At 41.3% G+C, this 26832-nt stretch overlaps 1 protein-coding gene and 1 non-coding gene across 2 annotated transcripts in view; both read right to left on the reverse strand.

Moving 5' to 3' along the window:
* PRTG (protogenin) overlaps positions 1-26832 on the reverse strand; it is a 135738-nt gene that overhangs the window by 103575 nt on the left and 5331 nt on the right. The window lies entirely within an intron of this gene.
* On the reverse strand, positions 9281-9362 carry LOC121149683. The gene has a single exon (XR_005882819.1). It is a non-coding gene; the product is annotated as a small nucleolar RNA snR60/Z15/Z230/Z193/J17 (small nucleolar RNA).

A 26832-nucleotide genomic window follows, 5' to 3' on the forward strand; every position in this document is an offset into this window, starting at 1 on the left:
TCTGCTGGCAAAAACAAGCAGGAAACGGTACAGAAAAAACATGCATGGCAAGCCACATTAACCAGCTTCAAAGCTGTTCAACTTGTGTGGCTACTATGAATTCAGAGGGAAAAGAAAAGTGTTGTTGCTTTGTCTTTTCCAAGACCACTTCCCCTTCGGTCTTTTGCCAAGTGATTGCCTTATGTTGCCTAATCCAAGAGATGCCTTTCTTAGGCCTTGTTGTCATTCCATAAAGAATTAGTTCTGCTTAATAGCTCACCAGTGCAGGAAGAACATTCCATGCAATTTTACACTTCCCATCAGTCACAGAAACAGAAGGATCAAGAAAGTATTAAGAAAAGGAAGGTTTTTGTAGCAAAATTCGTGTCACTTAGCAACTTCCTCTGTGTAGCTATTTGTAATGAGAAAAGTCACAATTACAGAACTATTACTACCAGCATTATTTTTGCTTTTGCAAATGGTTATCACAGACATTTAAAATTAATACCTGCAGTATATGTATATATTTGTCCATAAAGTTTACAGCACTGCTCTTCATTACTGTTTTAGAAATATAATATTTACTCTCAGATCATAAAGGTCCTGATTTCTCTCTTTGCTGTTACAACTGGACATGTGGTAGATGCTTAGTAAATGCCTATCATACAATAAAATGCATTAAAGTATATACAATCATAATTTATTACACAAAGTAGTCTGTGTAAGACATTCAATTCACAAACAAGGAATCAATCACTATGAAACATCTAGGGATCTCTTTCATCCTCTAATAGCTGCTAAAGTAAAGGATAAACCAATTTACTTGATAACTAAAAAAAATAAATGTAACTATGAGAAGATGTACTAAAGTGAATTTATCAGATACTGACTTCTGAACTACCTGCCCACAACATGATGAGCCACATGAACACAGGCAATCATGCAGCTCATTTTACGCTTATTAACTTAACCACACGGTTATGCAAAGATAGAATTAATCTACTACAAATCTTTTATATATTCACCAACTGAATACTCTCTAAATCATAAGAGATCAGTAATAATATCTTCACTATGAATAGGAAGATATGTTCAAAGGGATTAAGTCACTTGCTCTGGGTCACAGAATTTAGTAGAGGATCCAGGAGTCAAAATGGTGCTTTTAAAGAAAATTAACTATAAGCTTTAGCGCTAAAGACAGAGAACCCACAAAAGGAGTTCAGCACAGCTCTTTATAGTAGTAACACTGATCTACTGTGTGACTCTGCTCTCCCAGTGGGAAGCAAATCCTGCACAAAAGACAGGCATTTTCCTTTGCAACAAGTTTCTCTCCTTTAAATTTTCTCAGAAGGAGCAACTAAAAAAAATCTCTCTAAACTTGCACCTAGCAATATTAAATCGCTCCCAAAATCAGAAACAAGGGATGCAAGATGTCCCATCAACAACTCTTTCTTCACCCTGGTACTTTTTTTTTAAGACTTCTTATTAATTTATGTGAAACAGCTACAAAAAGAGGGAAAGTCACACACAGAGAATGAATGAGAGATGAAAATCTCCCAGCCACAGGTTCACCCTCTCAACCATGAAGGCCCCAACAGCCAGGGATGACACAGTCTAACTCAGAAACTTCATCTGGGTCTCCAAGGTGGGTGCAGGGGCTCAAACACTTGGACCATCTACTTGGACACTACTTTTCCCAGATTATTAGCAGGGAGCTATACTAGAGGTAGAGCAGCTGGGCCAGGAACCAGGAACCATATGGGCACCCTACAGGACAAAAAAAAAAATGCTTAACTAATCCATCCACCTAGTGGTTTATATACAATTTATAAATATTACTTTCCCTAAAAAGAATGTCAGGCTAAAGCAGTTGCACTAATTCTTGATCTTATGATTTCTATGCTTGTTAAAGATCACTGACTTAATTCACAATGGGAAAAAAGGCTGTATTTGCTGCACACAAACCCACTAGTTTTAAAACAAGAAAGCATACATCTTTTCAGGTTTTTTTTCATTATATTCAATCTTTAGCTAAGAAAGCACATGAATTCTGGACTACAGCGATACAGAAATCCCCCATAATGTGTTCAATAAGCCAACTCAAAACACTACATAGTTTACAGGAGTTGGCTAAAGGAAATTTTCAGTTCGTATTTCATCTGCTGTCCAACATGACATCCATTCAGGCAGAGGAAGGTTAACTGATAGAATCTACTTTATAATGCCTATTACTGACGGTAGAAAGCCAAACAACCTTTTTATGTGATGGCTGATAATGAATGTCACACAAAAGATTCTGTACTTAAAGAAACATGGCCATGTTAGAAACGATATTACAACTCGATTTCTCACTAAGAGCAGCAGTACTTGCACATGTACAGCATCTTTTATGGTGACAGAAATTATGACACTGTCACGCCATGTGACTCCTCATAGTCGTCTGACAAGACTTCTTTCCCAAGATCACACTCCACAGGGAACTATGTAAGGGCAAAGCTGGATCCATTACATTTGTACAATACCATTTTGATAATGTATGCAAATTTTGCATATAGATTAATATAGCCCTGAGTTTCTCTTACAAAAATGATCATCCATGGACTTTAAAAATTTGAAAGGTGTCTGAAAGAAGCCTAAGGACTTGGGTTATCCTCGGATGCCCTCCCAAGAGCATTAACAGAGAGCTTGTTTACAAAAGGAGCATCCAGGACTCAAACCGGTGTCCATATGAAATGCTGGCACTGCAGGTAGTACCCTTATCTGCTATGATGCAATGTTGACTATACACACACGCGCACACACGTATCGCTACCTGAGAACGGGTTCTCAAAACTGTGCTTTAAAAACTATGAAGAAAAGAACTATGTATATATATATATATATAGTTATATATATATATATATACACCTGTGACTAACTGATACCATGAGTAACAGGTATTCCGTTTCTAAGCCCTAAAGGACTTAACAACTTAATTTCTTTATGGCTGTAATAATAATAATAATAATAATAATAATAATAATAATAATTCAACACTATTGAGGAAGTCAAGAACTAAAAGCAAGTGTGGGGCCCGGCGCGGTGGTGCAAGTGGTTAAGGTCCTCGCCTTGAACGCCCGGGATCCCATATGGGCACCGGTTCTAATCCCGGCAGCCCCGCTTCCCTTCCAGCTCCCTGCCTGTGGCCTGGGAAAGCAGTCGAGGACGGCCCAAAGCTTTGGGAACCTGCACCCGCATGGGAGACCCGGAAGAGGCTCCTGGCTTCGGATTGGCATAGTATCGGCCCGTTGCGCTCACTTGGGGAGTGAATCATCGGACGGAAGATCTTCCTCTCTGTCTCTCCTCTCTGTATATCCGCCTTTCCAATGAAAAAATAATAAAAATAAATCTTTAAAAAAAATAAGCAAGTGTGGGTACATTAAGTGAAACGTGAAAAGTGATGTAACAACAAACCCACTCAATGAGATTACAGTTACTCTGGAGATCAGCTCGGTAGTTTCCTCACTGAAAACTGTATTTCATTCATTTGAAAGGCATGGTGGTAGAAAGAGGGAAAGAGAAAAGGAGATCTGTTCACTGGTTCACTTCCCAAATGACCACCACAGCTGGACTGGGCAAGATAAGACCAAAGCCAGGAGCCTGTAACTCCATCCTGGTCTCCTAAATGAGTAGCAGAGAGGCCCGAGAACTTGAGCCATCCTTTGCTGCTTTCCCAGATGCCTTAACAAAGAGCTGAATCTGAAGTGGAGCAGCAGGGACTTGAACCAAAGCTCATATGGGATATCTGCATTGGAGTTGGCAGCTTATGCCTTATGCCAAAATGCCAGCCACCACCAGTAATTTAACATACATTAGGATACTTTTCACACATTCATGGAAGGTTCCGGCGAGATGGCTTAGTAGTTAAATCCTTGCTTTGTGTTTGCTGGGATCCCATATGGGCACCAGTTCGTATCTTGGCAGTTCCACTTCCCATCCAGCTCCATGCTTGTGGCCCAGAAAAGCAGCAGAAGATGACACAAATCTTTGGGAACCTGCAGCCGCGTGGGAGACTCAGAAGGGCTCCTGGCTCCTGGCTTTGAATAGGCTCAGCTCCAGCCATGAGTCCATTTGGGGAGTGAATCAGCAGATGGAAGATCTTTTTCTCTGTCTCTCCTCCTCTCTGTATATCTGACTTTGTAATAAAAATAAATAAATCTTGAAAAAAAAAGTGTTCTCTTCACCACAAAAAATCACATTCAGTTTGTGGGTCTCTTTTATATTCAAAGGTCTGAAAGCTACGGATATCAAGTTTCACCTTTAAAAAAACCTCACTATCTGAAATATGCCACGCTTACATTATAATGACCCCTAATTTAGTGTTCCATTAGTCTAGACTATTTTCTAAAGCAAAAGAGTAAGTGCCCTAAGTTTTTGCTAAATTTAAACTAACATGTTACATTTCCCTTAAAGGATTCACTTGATTTGATTCTTAATCAATGCAAATACATAACCTAACCAATGTTACTAATAAAAAACATATTGTTCCTCCCCAGCACCCAATTTATCTAAGACATGGTAGAAGAGTAGCAAAATACTGAACCTCCTGCAAGGGACTTGCCTCTTTCCCTCTAAAAGGCCTTTCACAGGTAATGTAAAAAAAAATATTCAAAAAGAAAATTCATAATGGTGACTCATGAACAATGAATTTAGATCCAATAAGTATTCACTGCATGAGTTTCTAAAGCTATTTAATGCCTTTTTAGTTCCTTAATTTATACAAAGGTAAAACATTGTCTCAATTGTAGTGAAGATCAAAGGAAATACTACATATGAAGGATTTAATTCTATATATCTCTTCCTATCCTCTATAAAATTTGATTTCCAACTCAACTCCATTATGATTTGTTAGCAGTGAATCCAATGTGCTCTCCTTGACCCTTGGCTAATTTCGACTCTAGGGTAAACTGTAATTGGATTTCTCTCCTTTTCCTCTTTCCATTTCCATGTTTTTATTTTTCACTATTTCCACATCTTCCATAGAAAGACTGATTATGTCTTCAGCATCTTATCTTTGCACAATATACTCCTTCCTTAGGCAACCATACTAACTTCTAATATTAATGACTACTAAATCTGTATATACAGACTTTAACCTTTCTCTTCCAAAGCCTCCAATTCTCCCCTAAAAGCATCATTAAATGTCTGCATCCAGTTGCCCCAAAGAGATTCCAAGTTTGGCCTATTCTGATGAAACTCATTCTTCTCATTCATACTCTTTTCTATGACCTCCTAACTGCCTGGCTTCTTCTCATCATTCAAAAGTTGCTTCTTTTTAAAGATTTATTTATTTATACCGGAGAAAGGCAGATACACAGAAAGACAGAAAGATCTTTCATCTGCTGGTTCGAAACCAGGAGCCAGGAGCTTCTGCCGGGCATACCATATGGCTGCAGGCCCCAATGCTTTTGCCCATCCTTTACTGCTTTCCCAGGCCACAAGCATTGAGCTGGATGGGAAGTGGGGTAGCCAGGATATGAACTGGAACCCATATGGGATCCCAGCACACGCAAGGTAAGTATTTAGCCATTAGGCCATTGCACCAGGTCCTCAGAAGTTTTCTTTCTACTTACTCCCATGTTTCTCTCCAATCCAATTCAATGCCATGGCCTTCCAAAAACATAAGCCAAAAATCTTCAAGTTATCTTTAAGGGTAGAGATGATACTTTCTCTCATATTCTTTCTACATGTAAACACATGGGTAGTGGCTGACACACTCCTTCTTCTGCATGCTTCTTCCAATATCACTCTACAGCTCATCCTATCTCCAACAGGGCAGACCATGAGGCTTGCCTTAATCAGCAGAACAGAAGTGCAAGCCAACTCCACACCAAGGCACTAAGAAGCCTTAAGAGATTCTACTCACTCTCTTGGAACTGGTCAGACATGTTAACAAAGGCTTGCCTGTTTGCTAATGAAAATATGCAATCCAATTTCACCAATTACCAACCAACAGCCAGTGTGAACTCATCTCAGACCAGACAGCACATCCACTTGCCAGCAGACCTGCCAACTGATTGTATGCACAAGACTGAGCCCCACTGCAAGCAGCCAATATTTGCTTATGTGGACAGAAACACCCCGGACTCAAACTCATGGGCAATAACGTGTGCTTCCAGTTTAAGCTGTTAGGTCCAGGGGTGGATTGTTTCACAGGAATTGCTAACTGATACACTATATTGTTTTGTGTTATCCCAATTCAAATAAATATTTGCTTAGTAAATGCAGATGTACAAGAAATAAAAAGTCAAATATGCAGATGACAACTCTCATGTGAATGTTACAAAAAAGCGAAGTTCACAAAGGGAAGAGACTAGAGAGAATAACTAAGTAAAGTGCAACTGAAACTCTGAACTTGAGTCAGAGCAACCACTGACATTCACAAGATCTGTGGCTGGGAACAGAACTGGTTGGGGATCTACCTCAGCGGGGTTGTGGGTCTGGCTGGTGAGTGAGAAAGCCAGAATGGGGGCGGCAATCTGGGCTGGGCATGACTGCAATGTCCCTAAGCTTGGATATGAACTGGGTCTGTGGCAGACTGGGCTGGACTTCAGCACCCTCTGGTGTTCATGAGAGCCACAGTGGGTGCAGAATGGCTGGGCTAGGTCTCAACACCCACAGATCCATGCGAGAGCTGTGTCTAGGCATGGATTAGGTATAGCTGGGCTGTAGCAACCAACGATAAGAATCGAAACGGGTGTGGGCCAGCTAGACAAGGCCACTGTTCCTGTCAGGACAGGACAGGAGGTAGACTAAGTTGGGCTGGGTGAAGGACCAACAGGGAGGAGAGTCTCTGGAAGGAAACCTGATAGAGGAGCTTGGAGAACTCCCCTGACAGGATGTAGTCCCTGTAGGTCAAAGCAAGAACCAAGGCTGGGAGCAGCCCAGCCCAGGCCAGGGTACAGTATCCATCAGCATGCATGTGGGTCACGTCTAGGGGCAGTCCAGGCTCAGATTATAGCACCTACCAGTAGATCTGAGAACCAGGATGGGGTGCAGGACAGACCAGGTTGGGCCACAGCACCAGCAAGCTTACATGAGAAACGGAACTGGGGGCTGGCTCGGCTTGGTAAAGCTGCAGCACCCACCAGCAAATGCTGAGGGGAGGCGGCCCATGCCAGATTGTGCTACAGTACCCACCAGCATGTGTGAGAATGGGGGGCTGGGGGTGGTATGCAAGCCCGGTAGAGGGACTGAAGGGAGTCCCCCTGCTGGGCCACTGCTCCCACTGGTGAGCAAGAGAGCTGGGATTGGAAGCAGACCAGACCAGGCAGGCTACAATGCCTGTTGGCCTGCATGTGAGACAGGTTAGAGGGAGAGCCAGGCTTAGAAAGCCGACTATACCTACTGTACAGGCATAAGCCAGAGTGGATGCAGGCTAGCTGGGCTTTGCCATAGCATCAGCTGGTAAGTGCTAAGATGGGGAGGGGGAGGCAAAGTCTGTCAAGCTAGACTGTAGAACTACCATGAGAGTGCAAGAGACAGGACTGGGCATTGGCCCAGTAAAGAAACTGAGCACCTCTCTGATGCGCTGCAACTCTCACATATGAGTATCAGAACCAGGGCTGGGGGTGGATCTGGCCTGGCTAGACAGGCAATGGCACCCTCTGGCATGAATGTGGGCTGGATAGTGGGGTAGGTTGGGTTGAGCTAGGCTTCAATGCCCATTGACATGTACAAGAGCTGAATGGGATGTGGGACAAGCTGTACCAGTCTGTTGCACATACTGGCAAGCATAGGAAGCAGGGCTGGGGGCGGACCTAGTGGGGGTTTTGCAAGGTCACTCTGACTAGGCTGCAGCTCCTGCTGGTGTATATGAGAATCAAGAGCGTGCTGGGCAGGGTTGGGCTGGGCTGTAGCACCTATTAGTTTGCATAGGAGTCAGGGCTGGAGACAGAACTGACCCAGCATTTGCCACTACCAGTGTGCATGTAAGCTAATGTGGATGACAGACTGAGCCAGACCCCATACTACCAGTCACACACCAGTCAGGTCTAGGAACACTTCAGGTGAGGTTTCTTAGGGTCCCCCCAACTGAACCGCTAGACTAAGAACTCCAACCATGGGAAGAATGGCAGGATCTGTAGACTGACTGTGGAATACATGAGTCAGACCTGGGCCTCCTCAGCAGCTTAGACGGAACAGTAGATAGTATGCCCATAAGCACATGAAGGATATGGCAGTCCATTGGAGCCTACAGAGAACATCTGGTAGCATAACAAAGAAAGGAGGGCAGAACAAATTGATCAACTACTCCAGCCAAGTGTTAACAGCAAATATCTGAGTGATTAGAGACTCTAGGGTGAACTAGGTTAATCAATGGACCTTGGGAGGATTTCCTCATCCTTGAAGCGGTGAGATAGCATTTCAGAACTATCAAAATCACCTAACCAGAACTCTTGGAGCATATTGCACACCAGGAATCCTGAGATGACATTGGGTGGCTGTTTTCCACCCTTGGGTACTAAGGTGGTTGCGCTGGATGTGCTTTTTCCCCTTATCTCTCCCCTACCCCCAGATACAGGAAGAAGAGAAAACAAAATGTGGAAAGAACAGTCTCACCCACTTTCTCCTAACCCTCGACCCTTTCCACCCTAACCAACTATGTAAACATCATCAAAAATAAATTTTTTTTTAAATGGAAAAAAAATCGAAATGGAGCATTGAAGGCATTCTCAGGGATCAAAATAATCACAGCTGCATTCTAGACTTGTATAAGTTCATGGGAAATCTTTTTTTTTTTTAACTATATTGTTCGGTCTTTAACGTCAGTATGTGAATTCTAGAGGGTTAATGAATCCGTCATTAGCAATTCACACCAGGGCCAAGATGGTGAAATGAAATGCTTGGTCAGAGTTCAGTGACCACTGATCAAAGACAAAGACCTTGTCTCAAGCAATAGCTTTAGTCTGTACAGACAGGCGCTTGCTTTTCGTGCCAACAAAGGTTTTTCAGAATGCTGCTTCCCGTATGCATTTCAACCAAACTCACAAATCTCAGGTGGATTTGCTTTCCTTGGACCTATAATAGCTAACTGAAAGGCAGCTAATTGTATCCCTAATTGTTCATCCAATTTAATCATTGAGATAATTGAAATAATGCTGTATTAGCCGGTTATTATAATTGTTCTACCTCCCTAAATAAATTAGCCATGCACAGATCTGCTGAACCAACTTAAAATAATTTGGCGCCAAGCACAGACATGACTTTAAATTTTCAACATATTCTAAACATGTTATTTCAGACCCTCAGCATCCTCTTTTTTTAACATCAGATAAGAGTGAAAGACTTAATACTGCTCGTCAGTGCCAGTCTGCTGAACTATGTCATCATCATTGTAATACATCCTTTTTATGTTACCATAAATTTTAAAGGTGCTCAAATTATTTCCACAATTTGAAAGAAAAACAATAAACAAACCAAAACAAAACTAGAATAAAATTTAAAGAGGTTATCAAATAACATAAGTAAATAAAAACATAACAAAATAAGAGCAATGGCTTAACTCACTGCACCACAATATTTGCATTATTAATCATTTAATCCATTTATCTACACATACACATTATGCTACAATTTATTAGCCATTTTTATTGATGGACATATATGCTGTTTCCAAAATTACTATAAAGTTTATTTTCTAGAAGATTCTTGTTGTATGTGTCTCCTTAGGTCCATGGGCAAGAACTTTTCAATGAGATATGTCAAGACTAAAAGTGTGGATTAATTTTCAGTTTTTGCCAGATAACTGCAAAACTGTGCTATGAAAGAGTCCTACCAATTTATATTCCTTTCAGTTTGCTTTGGTATCATTTGCAAATCACACGTGTTTTAATTTTGGTCAATCTATTGGACATAAAAAATTACACATTTTAGGGCCCAGCGCAGTGGCTAAAGTCCTTGCCTTGAACATACTGGAATCCCATATGGGTGCTGGTTCTGATTCCAGCAGCTCCACCTCCCTTCCAGCTCCCTGCTTGTGGCCTGGGAAAGCAGTCAAGGACAGCCCAAAGTCTTGAGATCCTGCACATGCATGGGAGACCCAGAAGAAGCTCCTGGCTCCCACCTTCAGACTGGCGCAGCACCAGCCACTGTGGTCACTTGGGGAGTGAATCAATGGATGGAAGATCTTCCTCTCTGTCTCTCCTCCTCTATGTGTATTTGAATTAGCAACAAAAATAAAATAAATCTTTTAAAAAATTACACATTTTAAAAGTTTCATTTCCTGATCACAAGTGGTTTCACATATTTACTAGCTGTTTTTCACCTGTGTGACCTGCCACCTGTTTATGCTGGCCTATTCATGGTGTGTAGCTCTCTTACACACTGGTTATTAATCCTTGTCACTGAGACTCACTACACATGTCTTATTCCAACTTTGCTTATCATTACATTTTAGTTTATATTACCTTTTCAAAATTGAGAAGCTGTAATTTTTATTTTAATCATATTTATTTTTGTCTTGCTGATTTAGGTCTTTGGTAAATTATTTTACAACCTTTTCTCAAGTGGAATTGTGATCAGGCCACTTAACCCTTTATACTTTTGTTTTGGTCCCTTGCAAGGGTCACCTGGTTTTCAGGCTTGGCTTTTTTTTTCTTTTCTTTTTTTTTTTTTTTAGTTTTCTATTTTTGTATTTTCCCTGTCATGGCTATACATCTAGAGCACAAAAAATATACCAAAGCATAAACTTGCTGCACCATCTTGAAAAGTCATCCTTCTGGGGCCCGGCACCGTGGCCCAGGGGCTAAAGTCCTCGCCTTCAATGTGCCCGGGATCCCATGTGGGCGCCGGTTCTGGTCCTGGCAACTCCACTTCCCATCCAGCTCCCTGCTTGTGGCCTAGGAAAGCAGCTGAGGACGGCCCAAGGCTTTGGTACCCTGCACCCAGGTGGGAGACCTGGAGGAAGTTCCTGGCTCCCAGCTCTGGATCAACATAGCATCGGCCGTTGTGCTCACTTGGGGAGTGAATCATCAGATGGAGGATCTTCCTCTCTGTCTCTCCTCCTCTCTGTATATCTGACTTTCCAATAAATAAATAAATCTTTTTAAAAAAGAAAAGAAAAGTCATCCTTCTAACAAACAAAAAAAAAGACACATACACAGAACGAGAAGGGGGGGGACAGGGGATCTGGTAAGGTTATATTTGTAAATACTCTCCTCGTGCATCAAACAGATCTAAAATATTGTTAATTATCTCAGTCATCATAATTTAGCTCAGATTGTGGCTACTTAAATCTCTTAACCACTTAACACTTCAAAAACACTCAAAATATCTTTAAGAAGTGATACATTTGTTTCACCTACTTCAAAATGCTCTTTTCCAATCAGAATTGAGTAGTTTCTTAAAGAAATGCTTAGCATCATGATGCTGCTAAAGGTAAAATCTGAAAATAACCTAAATATCTCCTGTATTCAACAAAGTCACATGCTAACCCCCAACAAGGGGGACTTTTCAGGGAAGTCTATTTAGAGTTTAACTTAGCTTCTTAGGGACAAGAAACTTTACACAAAAATAAGACATTCTAATAACAGCGCTGAATAAAATCAGAAAATCCAATTATTTGTTCAAACAATATTTTTCATATTCTCCAATACCAGTAACATTAAATATCAGCTATCTTGATTTATTTATATTATTTTTAAAATAATTGCTACATAAATGTGTCTACTGTGTAATTAGGTCTCCAAACACAGATTACACACTTTGATTGCTCAAAGACCTCAGTGACAAAGCATTTGCATTTATTTCCTGCCTACGGAGTTAGTTTCCACTAAATCTAGCCCAAAAATCCTCTCACAGACTTGAACTTTCAGGTTGATAAGGATATTTTGTACTTGCCTTCACAGATAAGAACACTTTCTTTCAATAATCCCAACTATTTTTTAATTTTTAATTTTTTTAATTTGATTGATTCACTGATTCTATAAACAGATGTATTAGACTGTTAGGAATTACCCTCCAGAAGAAGCACTTTAACCCTTATCCCTAAAAGCACGAGCTGGCGTCCAGGACTGACTGGGGGCCTGGAGAGCATTTGAAGCATTTGTAGAAGTGACCTCAGGGCAACTCGGATCCTGACAGATACTTCAGTGTTTGCCGAAGCAGCAGGAAGTTCCTAATCCCTTTTTCCTTAAAGGAAGAGATAAATGTCTTTGATTTGGGATCACAACATCCTGGGTGCCCTGAGACCATCTAACCAAAGACCTCCAGTACTGGGTTCAAGCTAGAAGTGTGCAGAGATCCAAAATGGCTAAATATGCACAGTAAAAAAAAAAAAAGCCAAGAAAGCAACTTAGAACTGACAAACTACTGTTAGTTTAGTCGAGAAACACCAAGAGGAACCTCAGAGGGAACCTGTGTGATAGAATTAGATAAACAACTCAGTGCTTTCTGAATTAGTACCTGGAGAAGGCGGAGATAAATTGTTCAGTAAGCACCTAGCTATTAAAATGTACTCCAATGTTATCATAAACACAATTAGAGGGTGGCATTCTCCAATAAAGCTGGATCTTTAAAAAAAAAAAAAAAGCACTACATCACAACGGGTCAGTTTGCTGTTAAATGAGTTCAAGCTTTTCCTCCAAAAATACAATCTATGGGCAGAACGATGATAGTGGTTCTTTGCCAGGTATTGAGCCATTTCTTCATCTCCCTGACTCTGGGACTTAAACCCCTGGTAGCTCTCAGTTGAGTGGAAGATACAGAGGCAGTCAATAGGGAGGTCTTCAACAGCATGCAGAAATTACCTTATAGTCCAGTGTTAAAAGTATCCAGCCTTCAAAAGCATACTGTAATACACATTTTAAAAATGTTTTTATTATGCCATGATATGTTTAAACAGCAGCATGTTGGACTTGTGACTGTTGCAGAAGCACTATACTATTGTAAACAATGGGGAAAACAACGGAGAAGGGGGCAATGGGGAGTGTGCGAGGGAGAATCCCTGTGCCTATGAAACTGTGTATCATGAAAAATTATATATATACACTTATATATATATGTATATGTTTTTGTTTAATGACAAGACCATAGGCAGAAAAAAAAAAGCACTCTGCCTTTATAATTACTTTGTCAAATCATACATTTTAAATTCAGAACTCTAAAGACTGCAGTTTGGGGAGTTCTTCATAGAGTAGAAAAGGCAGCTTCACATATATACCAGATTATATACCACAGATATGTACAAATATATTGTGCATACACACAGATATCTGTTCATAAAACTTGAAACTGCCTAAAACTCAAGATGCCAGAAAATTAAAGAATTTTCATTCTCAAATTGAATTTGTGTCTAATAGCATCATCAGGTACAAAGTGGTCCAGCCCCTACGGATAAAGCTGTGTGCAGCCTCAGCTATTTGACACTAAAACATTTTACAAAGTGGGAAATCCAACCCCTGTTGCCAGGGCGCCAGCTGAACGCACAGCTGAGAGCTGGAAACCTCCAGATCCCTAGCTCTTCACTGCTCCAACCCGTTGTCACATGGCTCTGACTTTTCTAGGAAAGCAGAAAAATGCATGTATTTCACACAGGTGAGACATTCTAACTCCCAAAAGAACAATTCAAAAACACAAATGGCATTTTACATAAAAGAGCAGACTCGGGGCGGCATGTTAGATGGACCTATCTCCTACTAAAAACTTTGGAAATCTGAGCCTGGTACTATTCTGCCATGGAGTTCTGCCGGTGCTCAACAACTTTAAGAAGCCTGCAAAGGAAAAGGTGCTCTCCTGCTGATTTATGAGACATTTCTTTTAACCATGCCTCTTCAGTAATTCTATGCGAGAGAGAAAAAGCAAAAGGCCATAGTGCAGGTTTCTGGGATTTGCCATTAGAAAGCTTTTATTCTTTCAGAGAAAGTTAGGACCTCTGACACTGTGCTGCGGTGCCAAAGCGACTGCTCGTAAGTGAATGTCAGTAACGGAGCAGAAGTCAACGATTCCATTTCATCTGGTGAACTAGCATGGAGTGGGACATAACACGTCAAAGAACTACGTGTTCTTCCATAGCTCAACGGCACCTACGCTGCTGTTTTTGTTAAGCTGAAAGTTTTCTGTTTATGGTTTTTAAAGCACTGTAATTCCACTATAATTTAAGAAAACCAACATTTTCAAGCTAACATGAATCCTTTATTTCTTAAGAGAAAAACAATGGAAATCATGCAGGTTTCTAGTACAATTGTGCTGATGTGATCTCAAAAATTACGGACTCACTATGCTTACAGTCACAGGCCTCTTGAGACTCAAATTGCTCTTCATAAAAAATTTCAAAAGCATATATAATGTACATATGCAAATGTGATTTTACAAATATGCACATTTGTAAACATCATCTTAATTGGGATGCTTATTAAAATTCAAAAATGGAATTGGGAAATTGTTTTCATAGATCAGAGAGATCATGCATTCACTGGTTCACTCCCCAAAGTGGCTGCAACAGCTGGAGCTTAGCCCATTTGAAGCCAGAAGCCAGGAGCTTCCTCTGTGTCTACCATGTGGATGAAGGGGCCCAGGGACTTAGGCCACCTTCCATTGCTTTCCCAGGCCATAAGCAGAAGGATCCATCAGAAGTGGAGCTGCTGGGACATGAAAAGGCAGTGCCACAGGCAAAGGATTAGTATGCAACACCACCATGCCAGCCTCCCCAAAGGACTATAATGAACATCATTTTTTTTTTTTACAGAGAGAAAGAGAAAAATGTCTTCAAGCCAACAGTTCACTCACCAAATAAATACAACAGCGGGAGATGAGCCAATCCAAAGCCAGGAGTCAGGAGTTTCTTCTGAGTATCCCATGCGGGTGCAGGGTCCCAAGGCTATGGTCTATTTTCTACTACTTTCTCAGGCCATAAGCAGGGAGCTAGATAGCAAGCTGAACAGCTGGGACACAAACTTGTATTCATATGGGATCCTGGCAGATACAAGGTGAGGATATAGCCATTGTGACATCGTGCCAGGCCCAGAATGTCACTGGTAACAATGGCACTGCTGATGCCAACAGAACTATATGTGTGTCAGCTATTTCAAATATAGTAAAACTGAAACATTTATAATATGTTAAATAAGTACATTTTATAAAATGACACACAAGTTTCAGGAAAACTTTTACTAAATCATGGCCAAGCTATTACATCTAACTTGAAAATATCTAAACAACCAAAAATTGTGTTTTAGGCAAAACTTACTGTCCTTAGAAACTGCTTCTAGGAGAGTGCAGCAAATAAACCATTAGGGTCTCAGCCACCCTGCTTCCAATACCGCTTCCTGGATAACAACCCAAGTGCTGTCACCTACTTGCGAGTTCCTACAGGCACTCTCCTGCTCATGAATAACAATGTAGGGAATCAAACTAAGTGTCCATCAATGGACAAACAGTAAAGAAAATGGGATGTGCATGCACAACAGAGTACTATCCAGTCCTGTCACCTGTGACAGAATGAATGGAACTGAAGGGCCCTGGTTGAAATTAAATAAGCAAGGCACAGAAACGGTTAACCCTGCAAGATCTCACACAGAGGTGCAATTTTAAAGAGCTCAGAGCTAAGCAGTGGCTACCAGAGGCTGGAAAGCAGAAGGGAAAGCAGAAGGAAGGATGGGAAGAAGCCAGCCAACAGGTACAGTGCTATGATTATATGGGAGTAATAAGTTCTGGTTTTCTCTTATGCAAAAGATTGACTACAGTCAACAATAATGCAGTTGTCTCTCTGCAACCAAGGAAAATCAGTTTCAGAACCCACCATGGACACCAAAATCTGCAGACATCCAAGTACCCTAAATGACACAGTATTTGCATCTGCCTATACCCATCCTCCAAACATTTAAGCTCTAAATTAATCGTAATATCTGGCACAAGATAAACACCATGTAAATAGATAACATACTTTACTGTCCAGAGAATAGTGACAAGAATAAAAATATGGACGTGCTGCTCACTAAAGAGGAATTTTTCTGAATAATTTTGAAATTATTTTGAATTCTGTTATTGACTGACTTGCATGGATGTAGAATCTGTAGGTGCAAAGTGTCAACTGTTACATCAAAAAACCTAAAGGGCACAGTAGACCAAGCCTCCAGCTGTGGCACTAGCATCCCATTTGGATGCCAGTTTGAATCCCGGCTGCTTCTCTTCCAAACCAGCTCCCTGTTTATTGCCTGGGAAAGCAGCAGAGGATTGCTCAAGTTCCTGGGCCCCTGTGCCCACACAGGAAATTCAGGACAAGTTCCTGACTCCTATCTTCAGCTCAGCTCAGGCTATTGCAGTTACATGGAGAGTAAACCAGAAGATTGAAGATCGTTGTCTCTCCTTCTCTGTAAATCTGACATTAAAAAAAAAAAAAAAGCCAAAGGAATCAGTGCTGTGGTAGAGTGGTTACAGCTAAAAACAAGTACAAGAAAAAACTCACATTCATGGAAATTAAACAACTTATTCTTCAACAACGGTTCAACAAAGGAAAAAAAAAGAGAGAGAGAACCAGAAAACATCTGAAACATAATGAAAATAAAAACACAACATACCAAAACACTGAATACAGTAGAAGGCACTCTCATGAAATAAATGGATAGCTGCAAATGTCTACACAAAAACCCAAGAATGGGAGCAGAAATGCATCCTATTGGCCAAGCCACTGGTTAGGGCCAAGTTCCACGGCAGTTCCGTTCCCAGTCCTGGCTCCTTACTGCAGCTTCCTGTTAATGCAGATCCTGTGAGTCGCAGTGTATGGCCCACGGGGACAGCCTTCTATCACCGCCTGGGAGACCTGGATTGAGTTCTTAGCTCGTCGCACTGGTTTCCTGGTGGAAACGAGGCCATCAGAGGAACAAAACAGCCACTGGGCGCTCTTTATTTTTTTTTTCCCCTCACTTGTTCTCTGCCTCTCGAAGAAATAATTGGGGGAAAAAAAAAAAGATCTCAAATCAATAATATGACCTAACTTAACACCTAGAGGAACTAGGAAAAAAGGAAAACTGAAACCCATGGCTAGCAGGGTAAAAGACATAATAAAGATCAGAGCAGAATAAAGAGAACCAAAAGTTGGTTCTAGATAAAACAAACAAATTTCAAGAAACGCATAACTAATCTAACATGACTCAAAAGGAAACAGGAAAATCTCAACAGGGCCAGTGTATGGCTTAATAGTTAAGATGCCTTAACTTCTCCCAGTGCCTGGGTCTGGGTCCCAGCTCCAGCACCTGATTCAGGTTCTCATCAATGCAAACCCTGAGACGCAGCAGTAGTGGCACTAATCAGCTTCCTGTCACCCACACAGGAGACACGTGGGTGAATCTCTGACTCGCAGCTTCAGACCTCTGGTCTTAGTGGGCATTCGGGAGTGACCCAATGGATGTGAGCACACTCTCTCCTCCCATTCTTTAACAACTTTCTTTTTTAGGGCCTGGCACAATAGTGTAGTGGTTAAAGTCCTCACCTTGCATGCACCAGGATTCCATACGGGCGCCGGTTCTAATCCCGGAGGCCCCACTTCCCATCCAGCTCCCTGCTTGTGGCCTGGGAAAGCAGTCGAGGACAGCGCAAAACCTTGGGACCCTGCACCCACGTGGGAGACCTGGAAGAGCTCTTGGCTTCTGGCTATGGATTGGCTCAGCTCCAGCCATTGCGGCCACTTGGGGAGTGAACCATCGGACGGAAGATCTTGTGGCCTGGGAAAGCAGGAAGCTCAAGTTCTTGGGCCCATGCACCCACATGGGCAACTGGAAAGAAGTTCCTGGTTCTTGGCTCAGTAAAGGCCACAGCAGCCATCTGGACAGTGAACCAGCAGGTGGAAGATTAGGTCTTTCTGTCTCTCCTTTCAGTGAAACAGTGTCTTTCAAATAAAAATAAATAAATCTGAATATTTAACTCAAAGGCAGTTATACAAAGAAAGGGAGAGCGAAAGATAGATTCTCCATCCATTGGTTCATTCTTCAAATGGCTGCAACAGCTGATGCTGGTCCAGGCTGAAGCCAGGAGCATATAATCCCATCCAGGTGTCCATATGGGTGGCAGGGAGACTCACTGTAACCTTCCCAGATGCATTACCATAGAGCATGATCAAAAGCAGAGCAGCTGGAACTTGAACCCACATTCATATGGGATACCAGCCTTGCAGACAGTAGCTTAACACACTACACTACAATATAAACCCACCCTTCCCATTCTTAGGTATTTACCCCTCAAATAAGTTAAAGAAGGACTCAAACACATACTTAAGTTGATACTTCCTGCAGATGGAGACAAAGTATCTATTAACTGTCTAATGGATAAAATGTGATATATCCACACAATGGAAAGTTATTTAGCCATAGAAAGAAACATACTGACATATGCTACTACAAGAGTGAAAATATACAAAGTACAAGACAACTGCAAAAAAAAATCACTTATTGTTGTGATTTTGTGTACATGAAATATCCAGAACAGGCAAATCCTTTGAGAAAGTAGGTTACTTGCTGTTAGCAGGAAGGCAAAATAGGGGTTGACCACAAGGGATCCAAGGTTTCTTCAGAAGATAATAAAAATATTCTAGAATCACAGAGGGTGACAGATGTACGGAATCCAGTAAGCCGTACATTTCTAAAGAGCGGGAAATTCATGATAAGCAGATTATAACTCAATGAAACTTACTTTTTACTGTTTCTTCAGTACACATAGGTGCTGTGTCCTTTTTTCACAAATCACTTAGAGTTCACACCTATTAAAACTCCCGAGGCTGCCACTGTGGTACAGCAGGTTAAGGCCTATGGCACTAGCTCCCATATGCATGCGTCTGGGACTCCTGGCTGCTGTGGCTTTGATCCAGCTCTCTGTTAATGGTCTAGGTAGGAAAGCAGCTGCAGGTGGCCTAAGTCCTTAGAGCACTGCACGAGGAACAGGGGACACACTGCTGGATCCTAGTGTCTGCTTGGTCACTGCAGAGCAAACCAGCAGATGAAAGGCCTCTCCATGTGTCTCTTCCTCCCTAACTCTGCCTTTAAAACAAATAAAGCTTCAGAGAAAAAAAAAATCCACCTTTGACTACAGAGTCTCCCTCAGACAGAAGTTCTTCAAAGACAATAAAAACCACTACCTTACATCAAATGTGGATTTGGACAAATAGATCAATAAGTGCTGAGCCTCTGAAAGGACTTTCCCTTCACTAAGGATATATACAAGAATACAAATTCCATGAAGTATCTCTGGGGATAGATTAAAAACATTAGTGATTCTTTGAAAAAAAAAAATCATCTAGTAAGGGACAGTGCCATAGTTCAACAGGCTAATCCTCCATTGTGTGGCACCAGCATCCCACATGAACACAGGTTCCTGTCCCAGTTGCTCCACCTGCCATCCAGCTCCCAGCTTACGGCCTGTGAAAGCAGCAGAGAATGACCCAAAGCCTTGGTACCTTACACCCACGTGGGGGATCTAGAACAAGCTCCTGGCTCCTGGCTTTAAGCCAGCTCAGCTATGGCTGTTGTGGCCATCTGGGGAGTGAACCAGAGGACAGAAAACCTCCTCTATCATATCCTTCCCCTCCGTAAATCCTGCCTTTCTAATAAAAATAAATAAATCTTAAAAATTCTAGTGCCTTAACGAAACAACTTATACAAGCATGGTAATAAAAGGTGAGTCATACAAAAAGCCACGTTTATTTAAAAAAAAAAGTTGAAAAACATCTTTAATTTCAATGTCAGTTCGGCCTGTCACTCTCTTTTCTATACTCTGCATTTGGTGTTACCTCTGTGCCTTTAGAAAGACACAATTCTTTACAACCTGCGGTGGGAGGACAGACCTGACCGAAGCCTTGCACACACTTCACTAGAGTCGGAAGCCTAAGCTCCGGGGCCCAGATCTAGCAGCTCTGCCTCAAGAAACGTGCTCCCTTCTCCCGGGTTCACATCCTATATCCACAAAACAGAAAGTTCCAGAACTCCCCCAGAGGGGCGCTTTGGACAGAAGAATCCTCACGAACAATCAGGCAGCCAGGAGCAGGAACTGCAGGGCACACTCCGGGCTGTCCTCCTCAGCGTGTTCACTGCCTGGATCCTCACAAGTGGTGGACATCAGTGTCTCTCTTTGACTTCCTTTTTGGATTCTGTCACCCCTTCTGAAAGCTGAACAGGGGAAAAACTGTAGATTTGGTCTTTTTCTACCCGTATAAGAAATGGCACAAGAGTCATTACTAGTATGTTAAGAAACAACTCAAATTGCTCAGTTATGGATCCATTTCTAATTTCTCAATATATAGCATTCACTAAGCAATAAAACTTTCTCCCTAAATATCAAAGCCTCTAAGTCCAAAACATCTGGGTTTTAAATCAATGAAAATTAAATCTAAATTTCACCAATCACCTGCCTGTAGGATTCCTTTCACATATCACCACAGGTTTCTGTAACTGTGGTTTAAATCTCTGGATAAACAGGCTTAGACTACAGCATATTCTGTCGCTGGGATAACTCTGCAATGCTGCATTTATGTGAGACGCAGAAGGAAGAGTATGATCTCCTCCACTGATTCACCTTCCAAACGTCCTCAGTGACAGTGGGAAAGGAGCTGAAGCTTGGCACTACAGCCCAGTCACCTGAGCCATCAGCACTGCCTCCCCCCAGGGTGCCTTGGCGGGAAGCTGGCAGCAGCCACCAGACGCAGACATTACACCCAGGTTCTCATCCTAACTGGCCTCCTCACCACTAGTCCAACCGTCCACCCGTTAGGATGAACTTTAATAGTTCTCTTGGAAATTTTGGGTAGCATTATTACCATACTGTTCATTCTTCAATTAAACTGATGCTAAAAGTATTAAGTAAGAGCCGGAAATGTGGTTTCTCTTACACATATAAAAATCTTTTTATTGAGAAAACAGTAAACACTTTCAACTGGTAAAAAAAAGACTTTAAAAATAAGGCTGTGATCCCTTTAGTAACTGGTAATATGAACACCAAAGCACTTTCTAATATTTACCCACTTTGAGGTCAATATTTTTATCTGAGATACCTTAAATCCAATCAAAGGGATTTAAACTAATTCAGGTTGAAAGCTGGGAGAAAACTATCTCACTAGAAATTGGCGTGATCTCTGTAAATGTTAAAACATCAGCAAAACTCTCTTCAGGTACAGTCACAGCCACATTTCTTAATATATTCTTAAATACGGCATCAATAAGGACAAGAATACACTATGCATTATTACTGATTCAGACCCCTCTGAAGTTCTACCTCTTGTACCCTATGTCAATCTTCAAAGCCATATAGCTATTCTGAACTGCAAGATCCTGAAGTAACCTTTATAGATTCTTAAGGCTAGGCCTAGTATAAGCTAGCAACATTGGTTTCACCTCTCCTAAAAGAAAAGTACTACCTAAGTTTACTTTAAATTTTTTCAGTGACTTAAATGATTCTCTTGCAGTGTAGTTTGATTCAAACTCATAAAGAACATATTTACGGGCCTGGCACGACGGCTCAGAGGCTAAATCCTCACCTTACAAGCGCTGGGATTCCATATGGGTGCCAGTCTGCGACCTGGCTGTTCCACTTCCCATTCAGCTCCCTGCTTGTGACCTGGGAAAGCAGTAGAGGATGCCCAAATCATTGGGAACCTGCACCTGTGTGGGAGATGCGGAGGAGGCTCCTAGCTCCTGGCTCTGGAACCACTCAGCTCCAGTCAATGTGGCCACTTAGGGAGTGAACCAGCTAGTGTAAGACCTTTCTCTCTGTCTCTCCTCTCTGTAAATCTGCTTTTCCAACATAAATAATCTATTAACTATTTCCTTAGCATTGCAGCAACAAAAAGACAATGTTAAGGGCAAGCTGCTATTTGACGCTTTCCAGCAGCCCTTTTCTACTGCTAGAACAACCAAGGATCACAAGTAAGCAACTCATCGAAAAGCACACACGTCATCAGCAATGAGGGAAGCTTGGCTCTCCTCTTTCCGCCAGGAGTCACTTCTTAGAATGCTACCATCCCGTACAGATGTGACTGGCTTACTTCCAATCCACTTTCCTCTGATAATGTGAGCCTGGGAGGCAACAGCTCAAGGAGTGGATCGTTGTGATCCATAAGGAAGATGAGGATGGAGTCCTGAGCTTCTGACTTGGGCCTGACCAGCCCTGGCTGTGGTGGGCATCTGAGGATTGAAATCATGATGGGAGGAAAGCAGTGAATACATCTTGCCTTTCAAAATAAAGAAGTCTGTTTTAGAAAAAAAAAAAAAACAGATCATGTCAAGGACATGAAATATCTATCTTGATACAAATACTATTTCTTACAGCAGAATTTTTCCTAAATACAAGGACATGGCACATTCATCTCTTTTTGTTTGCCAACCAAAGCTTTGTTGAACTATACACTTCTCTTGGAGCAGAACACCTGCTGCCAAATGCTAAGCCACCCTTACTCATCCCTAGAACTGCTCTGCAGAAGACTGTTTCCTCTTTGCTGCTCACATCACCAGCACGTTCTGGCCCCTCAAGGGGATCAACTCCTTGTAGCAACAGTGCTAACTTTTACTAGCTGTAAATAGCTAACCAACAAGGAAGCAGACACAAAAAGTGTTATCTTAGGAGAAACACAGAACATGAAATCTCTACCCACCACTAATAAGTAACCGAAGGCAAATATTTCAAAAATAACCACTCAAAATTTTGCCTGCAACTTCCTGTGTGTGGATGAACAAACTAAGAGTCACTCTAATTCCTTCCCCTGCACTTTTGCTTTAACACACTCTGAAGACACGACCAATCTTTTGCATCTTTATCTGCAGGAAGGTAAACTGCTTCTGTCCACAAGAAGAGCAGATATATAGCTGAATTAACTAAACAGCTTTGTGTTAACCATTCACCAACAAACCATCTACCACACTGTAGCGGCTGTCCTGTGAGCCATCAACCTCATAGAATTTTCTTCTTCCCATGCTGGACACCACAAAAAATCATCTAGAACATTTCTGCATTTATGGACCTTTACTGATGGTGTCCTTCACACCAGGAAAATAAAAGGTGCTGAGTAAACAAGATGAAATGAAATTGGCATTTATTTTCTGATTAGAGAATTCAATCCCCCCCCCCGCAAAAAAAAAAAGGTAAGACACTAAAGTCATATGGAAAGATGACTTTTTCAAATGGCAACATTTAATGAAAACCATGTATGTGTGGAAAGGGATGGAAAACACTCAGAAAACAACCCAAACTTATTTTCTTTATCAAGCTTCTTTCACAACAAGCGGTTCTCCAATCCAAAAATGTAGCACTGCTAACACCAAAACAATATACAAAGTCATGCATAAGACAGAAGCAGCCACTAACAGCCCAGCATCACTGGGAAAGAAGTTTTCTACTGCCTGCAGAAACTCAATGGTTCTCAACTGGGGCTGATTCTTCCTCCCAATAGACACTTTGTCACAAGGGGAGGGGATGCTTCTGGCACCTGGTGGGTGGAAGCCAGAGATACTATTACCCAGTCACATAATGCATAATTTTATATGTTAGCAGCATCACTAAAAAAAAAAAAAAAGAAAGAAAAGAAAGAAACTTGTCAAACTGCCCTAGATAAACAGGGATTTGCTGTAATTTCCTAAGGTAAATTTCTTTTAGTAAATATTTATTTATTTATTTTTAATAGAGTTAGAGAATCTTCCAACCACTGCTTCACTCCTCAAAAGGCCACAAAGGCTGCAGCTGTGTCAGTCCTCAGTCAGGAATTAGGAACAGCTTCTTCCCACATAGGTCCAGGGTAAGGTGGGCCATCTTCCACTGCTTTCCCAGGCACATTGACAGGGAGCTGGATTGGAAGTACAGCAGCTGTGGGCCTGGTGCAGTAGCCTAGCAGCTAAAGTTCTTACCTTCAAAGCACCAGGATCCTATGTGGGTGCTGGTTCTAATCCCAGAAGCCCGCTTCCCATCCAACTCTCTGCTTGTGGTGTGGGAAAGCAGTTGAGGCCTGCCTAAAATCTTGGGACCCTGCACCCATGCAGAAGACCCGGAAGAGCTCCTGGCTTCGGATCAGCTCAGCTCCAGCCACTGCCATCACTTGGGGAGTGAATCAGCAGATGGAAGATCTTCCTCTCTTTCCCTTCTCCTCCCCTCTCTCTTTCTATATATAAATCTCAGACTTTGCAATAAAAATAAATAAATCTTTAAAAAGAGCAAAAAAGAAGTGGAGCCAGAGTCAGAGCTGTGGGACTGAAGTCAGAGCCCATATGGGATGGCAGCATTACAGGTAATAAGTAGGTTTGCCCACTATGTCACTAAAGCAACTTTAAAACAAAAATTTCCTTCCCATAATTCCTATGGAAATAAATCCAGTGAGGACACAATTCTGAAATCAGAGCCTTAAACAATCAATGCATTCTTCAACAAACATCTGATTAACCTAGCCACTACAAATGCTAAAGGTATGAACACACACACACGCGCGCACACACACACATACACACACACGGCAAACCCTCAAGAAACTGAAAAAACAAACATTTTTAGTTTTCCTGCCTTTTGCTAAGTTGATAAGAATTTGGCTTTTAAAAGCTTATCAGAAGCAGGTCCTGAAAAAGCAGAGTTTAAAAAAAAAAAAGAATGTAGAAGCCAGGAAAGAGTTTGCCAGCTTAGTGTCAGGGACCTTTGTGTGATGGCTTCATCCTCTGCCTCCACATCCCTACAGTGGTTCACTTGGCTTTGGGATCACAGCCCCTAAAGCCACATTTTTACCTTTTCTGAACATGATGCCACTGTCAACTGCTGGCTGCAAACCTGCTCTGCTCTGCACAACCAGACTGCTTCCATTACAACTGCACCTCGCTTCCCTTCTACCTTGCCAAGATTTCAATGATGAGTAAAGAAAACATTTTAATAATAGTCGGAACATTGTAAACTCTGAAAAGCTCTAACCATTGCGGAGACAACTTTGAAGATGTCTTTTAAAACGACCTAAAAATACTTGTAGCTGTTTTTAAAATCAAAGTATGATTCTGACCAACGAAGTCAACATTTTTCTTTTCATTAGCAACTAACAGTCTAAAAGCTGAAAGTCGTCATTCTTAAATGGAGTAAGCCAGTTTATGAGACAAAAATCACTTTTCAGGACAACTGTCAACAACGTGAAAGTTTTCAAAACCAGTAACCCCAAATGGATTTTATTTATTGACTGAAATACTCCTTTTAGCCTAACAACTTGCTTAAAAAGTCTGTTGTTGTTGGGTTTCTAGTGAATTCTTTTCAAAAGCCTACCCATTAAATTTGGAAGCAGTGGTAACAAATCCCTGGCCAAACAACTGCTGAGCCAGTAGACCCTTCCTTTAGAATCAGCAAAGACAGTGGACAAAAAGGTCATGCCAGACACACCCTGCCAAAGTCCATCACAAAGCTGGACGGAAAGGAAATAAGTGTGTCTTAATTACGTGTTAGGTTCTACTCTCTGCAGTCTGCTTTGTTAAAAATAATAGAAATTTAAGAACTTTGAAAAAGAGTGAGATAGTGTTACACGTTTCTGGAAATGAGGGGTGATCCTCATTAATCAACTGCAAAGTGGGAAAAACTGGTTCCATTACCCGGAGATTATCAGGCACCTGATAAACGGACTTTAAGTAGACAGACTGAGAACCAAGTGTCATTGTAAACACGGCTGTAGAACCATGTGTGAAACTTCTACTTCCTCGACTTCACTCACAGACCATTTTTTAGTTGAATATACACTTCTGAACCGTACCCTCTCTTTTTTAACGGCGATTTTCCTTGGCTTACTGAAAAGCCTGATTGCACCCTATCTAGAATTTTGGCAGAAAGGTCTCAACATCCAAGCTGTTTGACTTTCCCAAAGTCAATCTATTTTTACTGATGAGTTGGCACCTTTAATTTCGGGCAGCTGACTGCTACCTGCCTGACTTGAAATGAGCACCCACATAGCTCAGAGATGCTACCCGTGAGAACATCTACCAAGCTCAGTGCAGCAGAGTCAGTACAGCAATTCTGGCTTCTTTCGACCAAGCATCAGTATACGATCCAGCACCAGAAATCAATCAGTACCAGTAATCAAATCCAAAACTAGGTTGTAGTCTCATGGGTCTTACTGGTCTCTGTTTTCAATATGCCATTTGCCGCTTTTTAAAATTTGACTCAAATAGTTTAACTTCTAGTTCTCAAAACTAACTTTGGACCACTGTTTATGCATTACTCTTTAGAAATCACATCCACAGCTTACCAATCCCAAAGAAACTCTCTAACATCATTTTCAACTGGAGGGATAAACATTTTATTCATGAAAAACAATATACACTTTTTTCAACAGCAATGACGATCACATCAAGTAGCAGAAACGCACCATTAAACTTTACTGATATTCAAATCAACCTCAAAATTCTGAACAGAATCATGAAGTTTTCAATAATTCTACCATGCTCATCCAGCTATAAATGGTCACACACAAAAAAATTGTTTGACCAAGTAAGCACCCCAAAAATCTAAGAAATGTAAAGCCAGCTTCCTGTTTTTTCCCTCTGTCATAAGATTTCAATTTTCATCTTTTATGGAAAGGAAATAAACAACAAGCTTCCAGTTCAATCAGTACCTAAAAGCCCGTGTTTTACACATCACAGAACACAACCCACCTCCTCCTTCACTTCTCTCCAATGTCTCTTATCTTGACTTGTTGAAATATGAGACCGTTTTACCACACTAATGCTTTCCTATGAAATTTACTTCTCTTAGCATGAAGAATGCAAAAGCCTCAAGATGTAAACACATTATTTTATTCCCAGATGTTTAAATCATTTCTTACAACAAAGAATTAGTACCCAAGAACGTGAAAATTGATTTGCCAAACTTTTACAACACTTAAATTTTAGAAAC

Source organism: Ochotona curzoniae, unplaced genomic scaffold, assembly GCF_017591425.1.
Source record: "Ochotona curzoniae isolate NIBS_2020 unplaced genomic scaffold, NIBS_Ocur_1.0 scaffold_4701, whole genome shotgun sequence".
In the NCBI taxonomy this organism is placed as follows: Eukaryota; Metazoa; Chordata; class Mammalia; order Lagomorpha; family Ochotonidae; genus Ochotona; species Ochotona curzoniae.